The sequence below is a fragment of the Otolemur garnettii genome, unplaced genomic scaffold (genome assembly GCF_000181295.1).
Source record: "Otolemur garnettii isolate 467f Iridium unplaced genomic scaffold, OtoGar3 scaffold00195, whole genome shotgun sequence".
Taxonomy (NCBI): domain Eukaryota; kingdom Metazoa; phylum Chordata; class Mammalia; order Primates; family Galagidae; genus Otolemur; species Otolemur garnettii.
Window position 1 is genome coordinate 2,583,761 of NW_003852590.1, and position 21,563 is coordinate 2,605,323.

Below are 21,563 nucleotides of genomic sequence, written 5' to 3' on the forward strand. Positions count from 1 at the left end.
CTCATAGGAGTCTTAAGCATGCTTTAAGTAATTTTAAGAAAATATTGAGAAACTGCCATTCCTAAATTCTGATTTTTTAAAAGTAGATGCTGTTATTGATACATGACTAGATTTTGCTGAGTAAAGCTGTTTCTACACACAAATATCTTGACCACCTGCAACTGTTTGTCAGTGGAATTGGTTTGAGAACACTAGTAGTAATTGTAAACTTAGGAATGTGTGACAAGCTAATAGCCAGCTGTGCATATCCTGACTTTTTCCAGGTGTTAAAATAAATATGACCATTTGGTTCACTTATAACTCAACAAAATATTTCATGATTCATTAGCTTAAAAATCCCCTTATAATTTTTATTTGAGTAAATAATGTTATGTTCATTTGAAAAGAAAAAAATACATACCCAGAAATAGTTGTGATATCATTATCACATTCAATGTTTTTTTCATAAAATGAGAAGTATTTTTATGTAACATTTATGTAGATTTTTAAAAATATTCTTTTCAATGGAAAACACTGTTGTTGTGTAATTCTTGCCTATAGGCATCGAAAAGAATGGAAAAAGTGAATGAAATGTGTTTTTTCTTCAGTCAGAGTTCAACTTGCCTTGGCAGAATTGAGTTCCAAAGTGATCTAACATTGATTTCTATCTTTGGTACATATCATGTTTGATCATCATTGGATAATAATTACTGCTTATTGAATACCTGCTGCTGAAATGTTAGCTCAAGAGACCCAAATGCCTAAATTTTGCCTTGGCTAAACTGCGCAGCCTCATAGGATTCCTGAAAGGGAATATGCAAGGGGACAACTGCAAGGGGGAAATCCAAATCCATTTTATTATTAGATTATCATCTATGTGAAACTCCAAATACAGAGCTAGGGTTCCCAGAAAAACTGAAGTGGAGTACGTGACTTAGGCAGCTCTCCTATCTCTTCTCCAAAATAAATAAACTTGAGAAGAACAAAAAGGTTGGAATGACCTGAAAGAGAAAAGAGCTAATAGAGTTGCCCCTTCCATCGCACACTTTTATTTCTAATCTGTTAATCCAGTGATTGCTTGGACCCAAGTTGATGATAAAGAAAAGAGTGATTCTACCCGTTGGAAGGGAAGATTTATTCTTGCTTTTCCTAGAGAAGAGGATAAATTATCATAACTGGTCAGATTTCTGACACTTATTAAGCCTTGTTAACTTGTGGCAGAGACACACTTCTAAAAGGAATGCACTGATGCAGCCAGCTTTCTTTTTCTTGAGTCAGACTTGCCATGCCATGTGGCTAGCTAGAGGGTAGTAAGATCCCTGCCCCTGCCCCTGCTCCAGAGTGGCTGCTCCTTAGTATTTACTACTACTTTTTATAAAGGTCAACCAGATCTTGTATATAAAACCAGCACATTATACCCCATGATTGCATTAATATACACAGCTATGATTTAATTAAAAAAAAAAAAGTCAACAGATCTACAGAAATGCCTTTCCTGAAATCAATTCTAAGGGACTACAGCTCTGTGCTAGATAAAAACTCATGGCTGTTTGATTTTCCATTCCAAATAATGCCCAGCTTCACACTCTAGCCTATCACTAGATTTTAGAAGTTGCTACTGGGGTCCCAGTCTTTGACTAGTATTACCTTTAACCGATACTCAAAAATGTGCAAATTTGGCCTCATTAGGTCTCCGGGCAGTTTAACATGTAAGACAAATGGAAGAATCAAAGTAGATTCCTTCAATTCCTTTTAATCCTGCCTTCAAATCAATGCTAGCATTGCAGAAAAGGAAAGGACCCACACCCATGTTCTTTACATATGTACATACCCCGATATAGAATCAGATTAATGACTATTTTCTGGGAAGAGGGTGGAGAGGGCCAAGAGAAGGCAGAAGCAGCTAAAGTATGCTCTCTACCCAAAGGACTAAGTTTATTATGCCAGACACTACCACATACACTGGCTTCAGAGCTTAGGCATGCACTTACATATACGTATGATAGAGTGTGAAACCTATGATTTTATTATAGTATAGGGCACGCTACATTTTGTCATGTTTGTATATAAGATTTGAGAGTCTTATAACTGCTCTTGAAAAAATACTAATAAAAATAAATGTAAAGATTTGATTATCAAACAATGTCCCATTTTTCTTAAAAATTTTGTTGTTTATAAGCTACTCAGCTTATGCATTTTTTTGTAGCAGCCTGATTATATATCTCTTAGCAATATGGTATGATTTGGCCTGTTTTAAAATTTGAAGTAAATATCACAGTGTTTGTATTGTGCCACAATTTACTTTGGTTTTGCTCAGAATTGTATTTGAGATATATTAAAATGCATAATTACGTTGTTCATTTTCATTGCTGAGTAATAGTCCATGGTATTAATATACTACCTCAATTTAATAATCCACTTGTTTGTTGATGGCCATTTAGGTTATCTAAACTGTTGCTATTTAAAACAATATCGGCTCAGCGCCCTTAGCTCAGTGGTTAGGGCACTGGCCACATACACCATGGCTGGCAGGTTCAAACCCAGCCCAAGCCTGCTAAACAACAATGACAACTACAACAAAAAAATAGCTGGGTGTTGTGGTGGGTGCCGGTAGTCCCAGCTACTTGGGAGACTGAGGCAACAGCATGGCTTAAGCCCAAGAATTTGAGGTCGCTGTGAGCTGTGAAGCCATAGCACTCTACCAAGGGCAAAATAGTGAGACTCTGTCTCAAAAAAAAAAAAATCCAATATGATATGTTGCCATAACATATCACATAAAACAATATGATATGAATATTTTTCCACATATGTCCTTATGCAAAAATATCAAAAATACACACATTTTCATAGGCTATTGCCAAAATGCTTTCAAGTCCTTGTAGCATTTTACATTCATCAAAATGTATAACTTCATTTCTACACATGCTCACCAACACTTAGTATTGTCAGAAATTTTAAAACTTGTCATTATAGTAGGGTTAAAATTATGTCTCTGTATAGCTCTAATTTACATTTTGCTAATCATTCATAAGTCTGATTGACTCACGAGTCTTTCACTTATTTGTGGATGGTTTGGTTTTCTTCCTTGATGGATTGCTTTTCATTCCACTTTCATTCATAGTATTTAATCTTCACCAATAGACTCAGAGGCAAGTACAAATTTATTCCTTTAATTAGCAAATATTTATTGTGTACGTTCTATATGTCAGTCATTGTTCTGGATGCTGGGTATATAATAGGAAATAGCATAGATCATTATCTTTGCCCAAATGAAGCTTACAAAGTCAATGTTTTTTCCTTTTTCAGCTTATAGTGTTAAAATATAATTGGATGTTTTCATTTAGACTAACTCAGTTTGATAACCATCAACTTCATTCAAATATCTACTTTTGGCTCCAGGAATCCAGAGACTTTTATAAAAAGAAGTCATCTTTAATTGTAGTTGTAATGTCAAACATTAAATGCCATTAGAGAAACTTATGTTTATCTAAAAATGATGTAGTCTCATATGTCTGTTAGGCACCCAGGTAAAGAAGGAGTTTTCATGTAAGTCTGGTTCTCAGAAGAGAAATCCAAACTATAAATTTAATTATGGTAGTCATGTGCTTATTAATGGTATTTAAAGCTATGGGATAGAATAAAACTATTGGAGTGGGCGTAAATAGAAAGCAAAAGAGAGTTCAGACTGAATCTTGGAGCATGATAACGTTGTGAAGTCATGGAGATATGAAAAAAAGAGCAATTAAAAAGCTAAGAGATGTGGACACACATATGTACACTTACCAATTTATGATGGTTTGAAGTATGATTTTTCAACTTTATGATTTTGCAAAAGTGATACTCATTCAGCAGAAATTATACTTTGAGTCCCCATTCAACCATCCTGTTTTCCACTTTTCATACAGTAGTCAATAAAATACATGAGATATTTAACACTTCATTATTATATAGCCTTGGTGTTAAATGACTTTTGCCCAACCATGGGCTAGTGTATATGTTCAGAGCACATTTAAGGTAGGCTAGGCTAAGCTATGCTGTTTGGTAGGTTAGGTATATTAAATGCATTTTCAATATGGTATATTTTCAACTTATAATGGGTTTATCAGGATATAACCCCATCATAAGTTGAGGAGCATCTGTATATCTTCTGTATATATGTATTATCTTCTGGTTGCAGAAGAGGGAGTTGGAAAGATACTCTCTGAATAGCCGGGAAAGCCTATATCCATTGCCTTGGGGCGGGGTGGGGCATGTGAGAAGGACCGGAGAAAAGCCTCTATAAACTAACAACAACCTCTATTTGACAGCTAGCAAGAAAAGGGAGGCCTCAGCCATACAACTCCAAGGAAATGAATTCTACCAACAACAAAAATGAGCTTAGAAGCAGATTCTTCCCCAGAACCTCCTAATAGTAACTCAGTCCAGCTGACAACTTGATTTCAGGTTCGAAATATTCTTGACCTACAGAACTGTGAGCTAATGAGTGAGTGTTGTTTTAAGCCACTAAACTGTGGAAATTTGTTATCCAGCACCAGAAAACCAATAGAATACCAGAAAAGGTACATATAAATTGACAAACATACAGGTAAATCTAAACAAACATCTGTATATTAAAAAAATAGCAATATTATCTAATATGAGAAGTATTCAAAAAAGGTGAAAGTAAAATTCTGAGCAAAAATATATAAATTGAAAGGCACTGACCATAACTAAAGTATTCTAAGCTCTTTATATTTGAGGGTCAATAATTTGTAGGTATGGTATCTCCTAAAATCTAACCTCCCCTCCTTGTGCCATTCAGAAAAGACCACAGTTCTTTGCCTGCCATGCAAGTAGGAGTAGCCATTTCTAGAGTTCTTATCAATGTAATGTGAACTGGAGTGTACCTTTCACTTTGTTTGCTTGAAAGAAAATTACTTGCCTGATATTTTATTCTGCCCTTCTGAAGTTTGAAATGTGGACATTTTGACCATACAAATGCAGCCTGTAGGGAATGGTGAAGCAAAGAAAAAATAAAAAGAAAAGAAAAGAAAAAAATTAGAATCATTTGGGTCCCTGAATGACTCAGTAATGCAGAGCCAAACTGCTAACCTGACTATCTTGCATATCTTGGGACTATTACATGAGTTAGAAATTTATTTTATTTAAATATTGAAGTTTGCATTTTTAGAAATTTTTCTTAGAGTACTTTCATTTTAACTTTAAGTCAATCCCCGCAAGTGGAGTGCCATAATCACAGAAACCTGTAATACAGGACATTTGGTTTAACAAAATAACAGGGCTTAGCAGTGAGGCAATAGCTCTCGTGTTGTTTGGGGTACAGAAGAAGTTGGCGTTTCCAGTGTACGAGGCTCAAATTTCTGGATTCTCTATCCCCTTACTTCTCTGCTTGCAAATTGGCATATTTTTGCCTTAGCTCATCTTTTTCTTATAATACCTTGTTACAAGCAGTGAGAGAAGCCAACCTAAAATCCTTGTTGCTTTTAGTGATATGTTAGGAAAATAAGAGATAAGACTATGGCTCAAAAGCTTCCCCTAAAGCCTCCTGGAAAAACGGAAGACAATTATTTAACAAAGAATTAAGGAGATTGCCATCCAACCTAAATCTGTTTCAGATGCCTGAAAGTTCCCACTAGTAAAATGAGAAAGAAGGAGAGAGGGAGCAAAGACATTGAGAAGAGGGCAGGCTTAGAATCTTTGTCCAAAAAACCCCATGAAAGTTTGATGTAGTTGCTGGCATTAAGAAAAGGAAATAAATAGCGCATAAACCTACTAAGCTGTTTCGGGAATTATATTGCCACGGAATCTATAAGTAAAACCTTGTGAACGACTGTAATTTTTCAGTCCTTAAAGTAATTCTCAGGCTCCCAAACCTGTCCTACCAAAGAAGTGACTATTTAAAGAGGACCCTCCCCTTTCCCACTCTCCCCTGCCTAAGTTCTCTTGAAAATCAGATATGGCCCCAGAGGATTTTGAATAAGTAGGAAGTTCTAAAAGGCAACAGCAGAAGCCTGAAAGGCCAGACCAGGGTATAACCAAGAAACCTTCCCTACTAACTCGCCAGGTCAAGGGGCTGTGATTTCTGCTGAGCATGACTTTCATCATGTCTATGGATTAGTGACTGTTCTGTATTTCCCATTCTTCCTTTATCCAAAAGGTCCTCTAACATTGTCTTAGGGGGTCACGCTCATAAAACTTTTCTATTAGTATATTGTTCCCTCATACAAGGAATCTAATATGGGCTGAATAAAGAGAACAATGCAGCCTCTGGGTATCTTAGACTCTGGACTTCATGGAATATTAATTCTGTCCCATAAAGAGGCAGTGAGTCTTTTTTTTTTTTTTTTTTCTGTGCATGAATGTTTGAATGGCCAGCTGCCTACTTGGCACCAAAAGATCAACTCCCCTTTTTCCTAAGTACATGATCTGTTCTCCTCTTCTTCCTAGGTACTTGCAAGAGACTGTTTCCCAGTCTGACTTGCAGCAGTGCATTGTCTTTGCTGTGCAAAGTGACTAGATCTTTGCTATTGGATAGAAGTCCTGGGTGCAAATCCTGCCTCACTGATATATAATAAATTTGCTTGCACTGGGTTTTTCTCTGTGTCCTCTACCTATAGAATATAGCTAGGGTAGCAGTCCAGCTCAGGCTACAGATGAGGACAACATCCTAGCACATGGCAATGCAATGACATGGACGTGGGCCAGGGTGCTGGGTGATCTGATGGAGCAGAACCGTCAAATTAGCCTGAACTTTTTACTTTAGGACCATTATATGAAAGAGAAATAAACATTTTTTAAGCTACTATATCTTTGCCAGAGTAGCTTTGTCTTTTCCCTGATTAATTCACAGTGTTGTAACAGTGTTTTAAGTTTAGACCTTATTAAACATGCATGATCAAATCTCAAGGATAACCACTGAAGGAATAGAAGTAGGGTATGTAATTTCTAGTAGAAAAATCTTCATCTCTCTCAAAAAGGCAAGAAAGCAGTAGAAGCAAGAGAAAAACAGGAAAATCACACAAATAAGATGACAGAGACGAGTTAAGACATACAAGTAATCCCAATAAATATTATGAACTAAACTCATCAATTGAAACTCCTAGGAACATAAAAAGTTTAGAAGTAAAACAAGAGAAGAAATAGAGATAACATCTACCCCTATCAGAATGGCCATTGTTAAAAAATCAGTAGATGTTGTCATGGATGTGGTGAGAAAGGAATACTTATCTTTCTAAGAGTAGAATGTGAACGTTTTAAAGCAATAACTGAGAAAATGACATGAAGGCTGTGTTGACCAGTTTGATGGAAGTATTTCAGATTGCATGTGAAAACCCCACACTGTACCCCAGAAGTGCATTAATGTACATAGTTACCATTCAATAAAAAAAAAAAGACAGAAATTACAAGTATTATTCAAATGCATGTGAATTTATTTCATTAATAAAATACAAAATTTTAGACATAAAAAAGAAAGAAAGGAATACTTACTGTTGTTAGAACTATAAATTAGTAGAAACTGTATGGAAAACAGCATGGAGGTTCTTCAAAGAACTGAAAGTAGACCTATCATTTGATCCAGCAATCTCACTACTAGGTATCTACCCAAAGAAAAGGAAGCCATCATATCAAAAAGGACTCTTGTACCTGAATGTTTATCACAGTACAATTCACAATTGGAAAGGTGTGGAATTAACCTAAGTGCCCATCAATTGATGAGTGGATAAAGAAAATTCACTGTATGTATACCACGGAGTACTCATCAGCACTACTGAGTACTATTCCTTAAAAAGGAATGAAATATGTTATTTTCAGTAACTTGGATGGAACTAGGGAACATTATCCTAGGTGAAGTATCTCAGTAATGGAAAAATAACCACCACATGTTCTCACTAAGAAGTGGCAGTTAAGTGATGGGTGTACATGGTCATAAAGGGCACTGGAAACAAAGAATGGGTTGGGTGGGAGGGAAAGAGGGATAAAAATTACCAATCAGGTACAATGTACACTATTCTGGTGAGAAGTATACTCAAATCCTGACTCCAGCATTAGGCTATTCATCCATATAACAAGAACACTTGTACCCTCTAATCTTTTGAAATAAAATTTATTTTAAAAAGAATAGAAATAATCTGCTAGGTAAATATCCAAAATTAAATTAAGGTAGTTACATTTCTATGAGACATTATAACCTCTGATACATGCAAAAAAGGGAAAGTGTCCCTACATAAAAGGTTCAATGCTGAAGAAAAGATATATAATAATTCTAAACCTGTATTCCCCTAATAATAATCATGATAATTAATACAGGGATTATTTTAAAGGTAGTAGAACCCTATCTGGAAAAGTTTCCCTGGCTCAGACTGTAGAAAATCTCAAGCTGCTAAAAAACTTACTAGAATCCTAAATGAATGGAGCAAGATGGCTCCATACATTTAATAAACGAAGTGCAATATGTGAATACTAAAAACTCCAAAACAGTGCTGAGAGATATTGAAGATGTAAATTGGCTAGAGAGACTTTCCATGTTCATGAATTGGAAGACTCAATATTGCTAAGATGGCATTCTCCCTAAATTGATCTACAAATTCAATACAATCTCTGTTAAAATCCTAGCTGGAATATTTTTGTAGAAAAGGACAGGCTAATCCTAAAATTTAGTTAGAAATTGAAGGGCCTAGAATAGCCAAAAGTATCTTGAAAAAGAAGGAGACAATTGTACTTGTTCCTTAATAATCTGAATGTCTTTAACTTCTTTTTGTTTCCTCTTCTACTGGCTTCCAGAACCTCCAGTACAATGTTGATAGCAAATGGTGAAAGCAGATTTTTATGCCTTGCGTCTGGGTTTTAGGGTAAAAGCACTTAAGTTTTTCACCATTACATATGATATTAGCTTTGAGTGATTTGTAATTGCCTTTGTCACATTAAAGACCTTTTCTTTATTCCTAATCAGTTCTTTATTCCTATTCCTTATTCCCAGTCCTGAATGGATGTTAGATTTTGGAGAATGTTTCTGATGCACAGACTGTGTGTTTTTTCCCCCAATTTCCATTTTCAAATTCATTCATTAATTTACCATTTATAGTCATTATGGGAGAAAAAAAAGCATAGAAGTATAATTATAAATTACTCATTGTACCTATAAACTCTCTTTGAATGCTCGTGATTTTAAAGTTTATGCAGATTTTATATTCTACTCTGTAATACGGTTTGATTTATTTCAGTGTAAAATACTTAAATTGCATGCTATAGGGTAAAACGAGCTCCCCAGGAATTTATGCCATGTTTATGCTATGACTGCGTATTCCTAGGAGCATTTCCATCTATCACACTAGCACTTCTAAAAAGTTCTATATTTGTGGCAAAGTAATAGCATATATTTTCTTCAGGATATAAAAAAACTGTGTGACCAGGAAATCAAATCTGGGAAGCACAGTGTTCTGAACTCATTGCAAGTAAGAAGTCAACATGGTATCATTTTTATGCAATAAATTTGGACAAGGGAAGTACATGTAACACATTTGGTATAATATCAAATGAAAAGTCTCTAGCATATATAGCAAAATCTTTACTCACTTTCATGATTTATCACTATTTTCTAGACAGGAATTCTAAACAATTTCTGGAATCTAAAAGTACATATTGAAATTAAGAAGAGATTCTCTCCATGGAACCACCACTTAGTTGCCATTTGAGACATATTTTACTTATCACAGATCCACAAACCTGTCATGCTTATTCCTATGCTTCTCTTGTGCCATGATCTCTTCCTTTGCTGATAAAATGCACTCTTATTTAGGTCTTAGTTTGAAGAAACCGTTCTGGAAACAGGCCTTGTATGTCTCTACATTTACCATCTTTGATTTATCTGTTTTTTCTGCCAGATTGTAAATTCTGTGCTGGGTGTGTTTTGTTACTGTGTTTACATTAACCAGGAAAGTACTTGTCACTATTTTCCCCCCACATAGACAAAAACCATATTTATTCTAAAACTTCTAGTCTCACTTCATTTTATACATAAACATGTAATCTTTTTCTTTTTTTATTTCAGAATATTGGAGGGGGAAAACACATTTTGTTTACAAACTTTGTTTTTATATAGTTTGAATCAAAAATAAGTGTGCCCTTCACCCAGATAGTGTGCACTGTACCTACCAGGTGTATATATACCTCACTCCTTTTTGTTTTTTATTTTATTAATACAGTGTGTTGCCTTAATACATCTTTCAAGGATTAAGCCAACCTTAGCTATTAATACAATAGTGTATTAGATTAATTCATTTTCAAATGTTAAGCCAATCTTGCATTTGTGAAACAGATCCCATGTGGTCATGGTGTTTAATCCTTGTTATATATTGTTGGATTCCATTTGATGTTTGTGTTAATAATTTAACAGTTATTTGTTATTACTGTCCTTGTGATGTTCTTTTCTTTTCTTTTTTTTTTTTTGAGACAGAGTATCACTATGTCGCCCTGAGGAGAGTGCAATGGCATCACAACTCACAGCAACCTCAAACTCTTGGGCTTAAGCAATTCTCTTGTCTCAGCCTACCGAGTAGCTGGGACAAGTAGCCACAACACCCAGCTATTTTTTTGTTGTAGTTATTGTTGTTTGGCAGGCCCAGGCCGGATTTGAGCCCACCAGCTCTGGTGTATGTGGCTGGCACCCTAGCCGCTGAGCTATAGGTGCCGAGCCCCTTGTGATGTCTTGATGTGGTTTGGAATTAGGTTAACACTGGTCTCATAGAATAAGTGGGGAAGTGTTACTTCTTCCTTTGTTTTCTGAAACAGTTTATGAAAAATTGGTTTTGTTTCTTCTTTAATAGATTTCACCAGGGAAGCCATTTGAGCCTGAACATTTTTTTATGGAAAAATATTTTAATAACTAATACATCTCTACCCTTGTTATGGCTCTATTCAGATTTTCCACTTCTTTTTTTATTCTCTGGTAATTTGTACCCTTCTAGGGATTTTTCCATTTCATAAAAGTAGTCCAATTCTTTGGTATAAAGGTGTTTATGATATTCCCTTATAATCCTTTTATTTCTTTTTTTAAAATACTGCATATTAAGTTTATTTGAATTTTTAAGTAGTTATTATTATAGATGTAAACAAGCACTTAAGGAAGGGTATTTCTTTTGCGGTTTCTGGCCTGGGCTGGGTTTGAACCTGCCACCTCCAGCTTATGGGTCCGGCGCCCTACTCCTTGAGCCATAGGTGCCACCCATAATCCTTTTATTTCTGTAGAGTATGAATTAAAATACCCGCTTTCATTCCTATTTTGATAATTTGTGTCTTCTCTTTATTTCCTTGGTAAATCTGGATGAAGGTTTGTAAATATTGATCTTCCCAAAGAAATAATTTTTTAATTTCTTTAATTTTATTTATTGTTTTTCTGATTTTTTATGGAGTTTTGTTCTAAGCTTTATTGTTTCTTCTGCTTACTTTAAGTTTGCTAATTATTCTAGTTTTTAAAGGTAGAAACTTGGAATACTGATTAGAGATATTTCTACTTTTAAATAAAGCTATGAAATTTCCTGTAAGCACTGTTTTAGCTGCATACCATAAATTTTGATATGCTGTGTTTTAGTTTTCATTCTGCTCAAGATATTTTCTAATTTAGCTTGTGATTTCTACTTTAACTTCTGGGTTATTTTGTATTTCAGGATTTCAATGATTTTTGTCTTTATTGATTTTGAATAGAATTCCTTTGTGTCAGAGAATGTAATGTTGTATGAAAAAATATATTTATATTAGTATAGAAAGTTACCATTTAAGGAGTGATATATTTCTCTTTGGGTGGATTGGAGTTATAGCATGGTGTTACTTCAATTCAGCCTGGAGAACTTTATTTAGTTATTTGTAAGGCAGGTGTGCCAGCAGTGAATTCTCTCAGTTTTTGTTTATCTGGGAATGTTTTATTTTATTTTACTCTGTTGCTGACTAGCTAACTTCCTTTTTTTTTTTTTTTTTTTTGATATCCTAGGATATAGTTATATGAGGAGGTGTAGGGGGCATGAGTCTAGATTTGAAATAAGTTTAACTGTTCATGTTGAATCCACAGCTCCTTACAGTCCTCTTTCCACGAGAACATCATTCTTGGTTTATTAACATTTAACATTTAGAGTCAGGCATAGACTGTGACAATATTTTTGTTTTTGTATACCTGAGGTAATGTCCAGTTATTGTCAGAGTTTCAGGATACATTCAGACTATTATAAGCAATAAAAAGAGATTTACAAGTATATACTAATTTCTTCAGAGAATCAAAGTAAGAGTTGAGCAGCTAGACTTCTAGAAGTATAGGAACCAAGCCACCTTTGGAAACAGAGTATCTTAAGCCATTCCTTTTAATACCCCAAGATTAAATGGCCATACCATTGAATGACTCAGTTACAACCAACTTTTGCCCTTATACCTTGGGTAATGATTAGACTTCTTAGAAAAGACGGGCTAACTTGACCAACATGTCTACCTTTGTGGTTAGGAAATGTAATTAACAGTTCCACTAAAACACATATGGGTAAATAAGTTCAACAAGTTAGTGTCACTAGAAGAAGAAATAGGGATGATAGATAGATAACCAGGTCAGATAGCCTCTAAAGCTCATCATATCATAAATGACCTGACTAAAAGTTTTCTCTATTAGTTTTGCCTGCCCATAATTCATTTCCTCATTTATTCTTACTCTACATCCATTTGGTGTGAGTGGAGGTCCAAGAATTTATATATAACCATAGCCAGACCAATCTAAACTAAGGAGTTTCAGTTCTGTAACTTTTCTTAGAACTATTAGGAGGAGGTATTATTTTTCTTCTTAAAGTTTACATTAATTTGTCTGTTGATTATAGAATTTTTGGCTGACAATTTTTTTCAGCACTTTCAACATGTTCTATTGACTTCTGACCCCCATTATTTCTGATAACAAGTTGGCTGTTAATCGTATTATTCTTTTGTATATGATGAGTTGTTTTCTTCTTGCTGGTTTCAAGACTGTCTTTCAACATTTTAACTATAATTTATAGATTAATGGGTATTGTTGTATTTGTCTAGTGGGGTTTTGTTGAGCTTCGTGTATCTATAGATTTATGTGTTTTTTTTCCTATTCAGGAAATTTTGTTAATTTTCAGCCACAAATTTGTTAAATATTTTTCTTTCCTTTTGTTCTCTTCTTTTGGGGAGGAGAAGACTTTCATTACATGTATGTTAATTTAGTAGATATTATTTCACAAATCTCTGAGATGCTATTAATCTTTCTTCAATCCTTATTATCTATGTTCTTCAGATTGTATAGTATCTATTGGTCTATCATCAAGTTCTCTGATTCTTTCTTTTGGCATCTTAAATGTGCTGGTGAGCTCCTATGGTGAATTTTATTTTAGTTATTTGTATGCTTCCATTGTAGAAATCTTATTAGGTTCTTTTTTTAAAAAAAAATTCTTTATCTTTATTGAGAATATCTGTTGATTTGTTTGTTATTATACTTTAAGTTTTTTGTTGTTGTTCTTTAAAAATATTTATAGTAGCATCTTTGAAATCTTTGCTAAATACAATATCTGGAGCATCTGAGGATACTCAGAAACAGTTTCTATTAATTGTTTTTCTTCCTCCTAACTATAGATCTTACTTCTCTATTTCTTTGCATATCTAATAATTTTCTGTAGAAAACTGGACATTTTAGATAATATATTATAGCTTTTTAATATATATTGTATCATTTTAGATTCTGATGTTTCCCACCTCTACCTCACCAAAGGTTGCTGTTGCTGGATGTTTGTTCATTTGTTCAGTAACTTGCCTTTGTTTATTTTGTGAAATCTCCCTTTCTTAAGGAGTATTATCACTGACATCTCTCCATTTTGCTTATATTTTTAAACCTGACTTTCTAGAAACTTCCCCTCAAATGACAGAGATTGTGGTTGAACTTCTTGAGCCATTAAGACTTCTGTCATCAGCTCAGTGCCTGTGGCTCAAGTGGCTAAGGCGCCAGCCACATACACCTAAGGTGGTGGGTTCAAATCCAGCCCGGGCCCGCCAAAAAAACCAACAATGACGGCTGCAACCAAAAAATAGCTGGGTATAGTGGTGGATGCCTGTGGTCCCAGCTACTTGGGAGGCTGAGGCAAGAGACTAGCTTGAGCCCAGGAGTTGGAGGTTGCTGTGAGCTGTGATGCCATGGCACTCTACCCAGGCGGATAGCTTGAGGCTCTGTCTCAAAAAAAAAAAAAAAAAAACTTCTGTCATCTACAGATTGATCTATATGTAGGCAAAGGAACACAGTCAGGACATTTTCACTTCTGGTCTAGGTTTTACTTGCCATAGAGCCCCTAAAGTCTCACATGTGCACACATAAGTGCATTCTCAGGAATATGAATAATCTGGGACTACTGCTTTTCTACTATACATGTAAATAGCCTTAGTCAAGACTATTAAGAGTCAAGTCATTTTCCTTTTCCCTTTGGCTAGGCTTCTGGAAGTCACTTCCACCAATAATGCTTCTTGACAGAGGCATTGTCTATCACACCAAATCAAGTAAGCCTCTATTGAAAGCACCAAAGAAGCCTCCTAGTCCTCAGCCTACTTTTCTGAAAGAATCTCAATATGGAACAAGGCCAAAGGATATGGTGGGAGCAGCCTCAGGCCAGATACCACACATTCCTGTTGTTACTACCAGAAATTCAGCAATACTTCAAATATAAATGTTTCTCATGTGTCTTTCTTCAATTTCCAGAGTGCTGAAAATTGTTATTCACATACATTTTTCAGGATTTAGTTATTCTTTGGAGAGAGGTTTTTCTTTGCTAAAAACTAGGATGTAGCCAGAAACCCTGTCCTCTGCTTTTTGTCTGGACATTCTCTTTTCTTCATCTGTTCTTCCTGTCCTGCTCAAATTTTATTTCATTCTAATTAGTTTCTCTTCATTGTGGAGGACTGTCCTGGAAGGCAGCTGTAGTGGATTTTAAAAAGTCATGGTGTCTAGACAGCTCAAGCTTGCACCATCCTTGTTACACATCCCTTGTACTCACTCTTTATTGGATTGAGCACCTGCTTTTCTCAGATTGCTTTCCCACTTTCTATTGAATACCTACAGTTTACTTTGATTGTCAGATTTATCAAATGGTTTATTTTTTTCCTCCATCTCTATCTTCATAGATACCAAATTCTTGCAAACTTTTTGGCAGCTGATGGTCTGTTTTCACCTGCTTGGTTTTGGGCTTTCTGGGAATATTTTGTCCCTTAGATTTCTTATAAATGTTGTCCATAGAACTTTGATTTTTATATTTAGTTTCTCTTTCTACTTTTATGTAGGAATTCAGCAATATTCAAAGCTATGCCATTGACATTATCTTCTTAAAATTTTTTATATCATTAAATAAAGTTTTCTAGTTTTGCCCTTAAAGACGTTCAATGTTTCTTATTAGTTTTATTCCTGGATATATGACAGTTTTTATTACAACTAAAAGAGAAAGGATATTTTTCTCATTTCATCTTCTAATAAGAATAATATTGGCTTTTGTCTATTGTATTTGCATCTGGAATGCATCAGAGATCCTAATGATCTCTGTTTAGTTTAAAAATTTTGAAGTTAATTTTATATGTTCTGCAACTGTGATTTTCAATGAGTGTGCTTTGAAAACTTTTAAAGATCATTGGTTGAGGAGAGGTGAGGCAAGATGGCCAATAGGTAACAGCCTCCAACAGAAGCTCCTGTTCAGAGGGAAGGATAAAGTCCAGAAAACACCCCAACAAAGTTGAAGACTGGGAGCCCAGCCAAGAGAGAAGAATCATACCTGCAGGACACCTCTGCTGAGGCAAGCCGCGAGTCCTGTAGTGCAACTTACAGGTATATGGAACATCTCAAAGGAAAAGCATCCATCCCCTCCCCCAAGAGAGCTGTGTTTTTCTCTTTATTTTCTCTTCATCTGCTCCTGTAAGCTTCCTATAGGCGAGAGATGAACTGAGGACCTATTATCTCACCCCATGTGTGAGAGCTACAGGCAGTAGGGTCTATGCCCCTAAAGGGACACTGCTGAGACTCCAAACACCCTCTTGCCAGGCAGAAAAATCAAACTAAAGTTTCCACTGCCATTTTCAATCTCCAGTCCACCCTTCCTCCCTTGCCTGCAGAGACAGTGAGAGGAGACCCAAGAGTAGAGTCCCCCCACCAGGGGGACCAAGCGCACTGTCCTGGCCCTGCAACCGCCTGTTTCCCTGCCCCCCCACCAGTCGCCCTGGCGGGGCCAAACCAGAACTGATCTGGCTGCACATGTGCCCTGCCTGTTGCTGTTACCCTGATCCCTGGTTGCCCTGGTAGGGCTGAACTAGGACTGATCTGGCCAGTGCTGTTCCCCTCCCCCACGTCACCCGGTGGGGCTAAACTAGGACTGACCCAGCCGCTGCTATTCCCTGCACCCTGGTCAGTCCTGCAGGGCCGAACGAGGATTGATCTGGCAGCTGCCATTCCCCTGCCTCCCGGTTGCCCCGGCAGGGCTGAAGTAGGACTGATTTGGCCGCTCCTGTGCTCTACTTTGCCTGTTGTTCCACTGACCCCTGGTAGCCCTGGCAGGGCTGAACAAGGACTGATCCCGCCTCTGCCATTTCCCTGCCCCTGGTCGCCCCAGCAGGGCTGAACTAGGATTGATCCAGCCGCACGAGTGCCCCACACCACCACTGCCATTCCCCTGCCCCCCATCATCCTGGTGGGGCCAAACTAGGACTGATCTGGCCATGCATGTGTCCTATGCCGCCACTGCCATTCCCCTGCTCCCCGGTCCCCCGGTGGGGCCAAACTAGGACTGATCTGGCTGCTGCTGTTCTCCTGCCCCACATTCGCGCAGCGGGCTGAAAGAGTTCTAATCTTGCTGCCCACTTTCTGGTGCAGATGCTGCAGTTTCCCTGCCCCACCCCCCCCAGTAGCCCCAGTACCCGAGAACTGGGAGAAGATGACAGACAAACCCTGTCTCTCTGGGCAACCAGAAGAAATCAGCACCTTCTCCAGTGGCAGCCACTGACTGAATGGTTCTGACAAGGACTCCAAACAGTGTAAATTCAGCATGGGGTGGAATCAGCGGAAAAACTCTGACAACTTGAGTAACCAGAGTAGATCAACTCCCCCAAGGAAAAATGAGGCAGATGCGATTGAAGACCCCTTCCATAAACAGATGGATAAGATGTCAGAAATCGAGTTCAGAATTTGGATAGCAAATAAGATTAACAGAATGGAAGAAAAGAGGGAATTAGAATTCAAGAAATTATTCAAAAGATATCTCAAGAAATTATTCAAAAGATGTCTCAAGAATTCAACAATGTCAAAGATAAAATGACCAAAGATTTTGAAACATTGAGGCAAGAGTTTGCAGCCCTCAAAGATCTGAAAAATATGGTAGAATCCTCGGTAACAGAATGGAACAGGCAGAAGAAAGGGTCTCTTTGAAGACAAAACCTTTCAACAAGCCCAAGCTTGTTTTCCTCCAGCATTTTGAATATATAATCCCTCTCTCTCCTGGCCTGACAAGGATAGATAATGAAAATTTGAGACTGAAGATAAAAATGAGAGATGCAGAAAAGAGTTTATTCATGTATTTTTCAAAGTGGGGAAGGATGTGTATCATATCATTGTACTATTAAGACTCCCTGTGTGGTATATTAAATGAGTGGAATTATAGTTATTTCTAAACATCAATATTTATAATATGGCCTAATTTATATTCTTTATAACTATTTCAATTTCCCATGAACAATTTCAGATATTAACTAAAATGTATGTGGAGATATGTAGATGTAGATTTAAAAAATTCTACTAAGGAATATGAGAATAAAACTTTGAATATTATTGATCTAGATCATACCTATGCTGTGGATACAAACAATTGTGGACGTGTCAGATGGTCTTGCTCAAGCAAATACAGTTATCAAATCTGATAGTTTTTTCTGAATGATTTGAGGACAATCTATAAGTATATAAGGTCATGTCAGAGTTAACTTCTTCAAGCTTTATTGGCCATTGTTGTCATCTTCCACTCAGCTCTCATGGAGTTCATGTTGTCTAAATATTTTCATTTGCAAGCAATACACTCTTGGTCTAGTCTTAGGCATGTAAATGGCAGCTCACTGTGTTTTTAATTGTATCTACTCAACTATAAGAACATTTGTTATTCATGGGCTGCTTTTAATTAGGAGTATATCCTAGATGAAACATCCAACATGGATCTTGACTGGGGCAGGAATGACCATTATCCTCATCCTCCAGGACTTCTTTCCACATGGCCTTTAATCATTCCTTTGCATAACCTGAATTTTGTATAACATGCAACTGAATTCTAAGAGGATAAAAGAGAAGTCGCTAGTCATCAATACTTAGGCTCAGAAGTCCTAGGGCATCATTTCTGTCACATTTCATTGTGACCTGTGACCCAACATGACTTTAGAAAGCAAGTCACAAAGTTGGTACAGATTCAAGAGAAGAGAAAACAGATTCTACCTCTTGATACAAGGAACAGATAAGTGCATGCAGAGATAGAAGAAATTTGGAGGTGACTATTTTTCTATTCAAGTCCATTTTACCATTTAAATTCTGAGTTTTCTTGTCCTATCAATTTTTAAGAACTCTAATGATATTACAGATATCCATTTTCTGTCAGTTGCAATAAAAATATCATTTCCCTAAATGTGTCATGTCTATTGAATTTGTTTATATTATTTTATGCCATACATATTGTTTAGTTTAATTTGATCAAATATGTTATACATGTGATTTTTAGCTTTTCTGCTAATATTTTCTTGTGTTATTTTTTACTTTTAAGTATTTAATCAGTCTAGATTTCAAACACTTATGTGATATGAGATCAGGTTCCAGGTTTATTTTTTTGTATATGATTGGCCAGCTGAGATAGTACCATGTATCAAATAAATAATCCTTTTCCCACTGAATGGAGATACACATTTGTCTCACAAACACTCAGATTGAGTTCTAGGTTATCTATTCTCTTTAACTGAATTGTTTTTATTTTAATTGTTTTTTAAATGTACAATTAATCAACACAAAGTGCATTCATATTGTTCTGAAACTATTACCACCGTTCATCTCCAAAACTTTTAAATTTTTCTCTACTGAAACTCTGCACTCATTAAACAATTCTAATTCTCTAGTTTACCTTCCCTGCAGCCACTATTCTGTATCTCTATAATTTGATTACTCTAGGTACTTCAAATGCATGAAATCATACAGTATTTACCTTTTTGCGACTGGCTTATGTGACTTGGTCTTATGTCCACAGCTTCGTCTATGTTGTAGCATATGTCAGAATTTTCTTTTTTTTATAAGACTGAATCATATTCCATTGTATGCATATGCCACATTTGTTTACACATTAATCCATCAATGGACTCTTGAGTTACTTCTACTTTTTGGTTGTTGTGGATAATGCTGCTATGAATATGAGTGTAAAATATCTATATTTTGAGTTCCTCCTTTCAATTCTTTTGAATATATGCCCAATAACTGAACTGGTTCTTTTATTTATATGCCAGTACCATTGTAATTTTTAACTATTCTACACATTTTGTTTTCAAAGATAAGGAATGGTTTTATTATTTACATTTCTTGATACTTTTTACAAAAAGCTATTAATTTTATACATTATATTGCATCTAATCACCATACTAGATTCTTGTATTATTTTCATTAGACTTTTATTATTGTTTTTTGGAATTGCTGTGTTGTATTTCCTAATATTTTGTCTAGAATTTATACACACTTAGTATTAGAGTTATGCTGACTTGTTAAATAATGCGGGAGATTTCTCACTTAGTCATGGAGTATCAGTGTTTTGATTACTTCTGAACAAAGAACTTATTTAATTAAGAGGAATGCAGTTACCTAATAGCTCCCAGCTATAAGTGCCTTCAGAATCTGTCTTAGCTTTTGAGTTGGGACAATGTTGGTCCTAGGAAGCCACAGCCAATTAGCAAGTATGATGCAGACAGTAGGGTATGGTCATTTCTACTCATCTCTACCAGACTTTTCTAATGTTCAGAATTTGCTGTGGAGATGCCATTGGGTTGACTGAAACTATGTCAGATCTGCATGATCTGAGGCTTTCCTTGCCCAATTCCCTTTCCATATTTTTTTATCCTTTTTAGATATTGTCTTAGTCCATTTTCTCTTTATAACAGAATAACTGAAACTGGGTAATTATAAAGAAATGTAATTTATTCTTATGATTATAGAGGCTGAGAAGTACAAAGGCAAACAGTTGTGTCTATTGAGGGCCAGGGACCATCTGAGAGTCCTAAGGTGATACAGGGCATCCATCATGTGATAAAGAGGCTCATGATCTAATTACCTCTTAAAAGGCCCCATCTTTTGGATTAAAGACCTAAATGTAAGACCTAAAACAATAAAAATTCTGAAAGAAATTATAGGTAAAACTCTTCTAGACATTGACCTAGGCAAAGAATTAATGACTAAGACCCCAAAGGCAAATCTAGCAACAACAAAAATAAACAAACAGGATGTAATTGAATTAAAAAGCTTCTGTACAACTAAGGAAATAATCAATAGACAATCAATAGACAGCATACAGAGGGAAGAAATAGTCACAAACTGTGTAACCAATGAAGGGCCAATATTCAGAATCTATAAAGAATTCAGATAAGGAAGAAAAAGATAACCACATTAAAAAGTTGGTAAAAGATATGAAATAAATAAAATAAAATAAAAGAGATAGAAAAGAAATTTCCCATCTTTCAATGCTGCCACATTGAGGATTAAGTTTTGCTTCACTATGTCACCCTTGATAGAATGCCCTGGCATCACAGCTCACAGCACTCGCCAACTCTTGGGCTTAAGTGATTCTCTTGCCTCAGCCTCCCAAGTAGCTGGAACTACAGGTGCCTGCCACAACACCCAGCTATTTTTGTTGTTGTTGCAGTTGTCATTGTTTTAGCTGGCCCAGGCTGGGTTTGAACCCACCAGCCTCAGTATATGTGGCCAGCGCCCTACCCACTGAGTACAGGCACCACCAGGGGATTAAATTTTAACATGAGTTTTGGAGGGGACAAATATGCAAACCATAGGAAGAGTTATCTTTCAATAAACCTTTATACTCCCAATTCAGAGAACTATCCACTGTTCATGATTATTAGTGGTATGCAAAGGGTCACATATAAATTGGTGGTAAAACACATTTTGAAATGGTCAAAGGGTCTGTATAATGGTAAATTCCTAGTAATTATTGTGACAATCATGCTTTCTAGCTAGATATCCGAGGAATCAATGAACTAGTAAACTAACTATATCTTAGCAGATTCAAATTACTCTTCCCAATTCTCTAAAGAGATAAAGTAAGGTTTTTGTGCATTGAATAATGCACTTCCACATTTATTAACTTGTGTTAGAACAGATATTACATATAAAAAATTGGAATTCTTGGGGGATTCTGGGAAGATGGCCGACTGGTAGCAACCCTGGTCAGAGGCTCCTGAGCAAAGGAAGAAAAACTGGTTGGAATCAGAATCTATGAAGCCAAAGACGGGGAGCTGAGCCCAGAAAGAAGTTCGGCAAGCTATAAATCCAAGGAAGATCA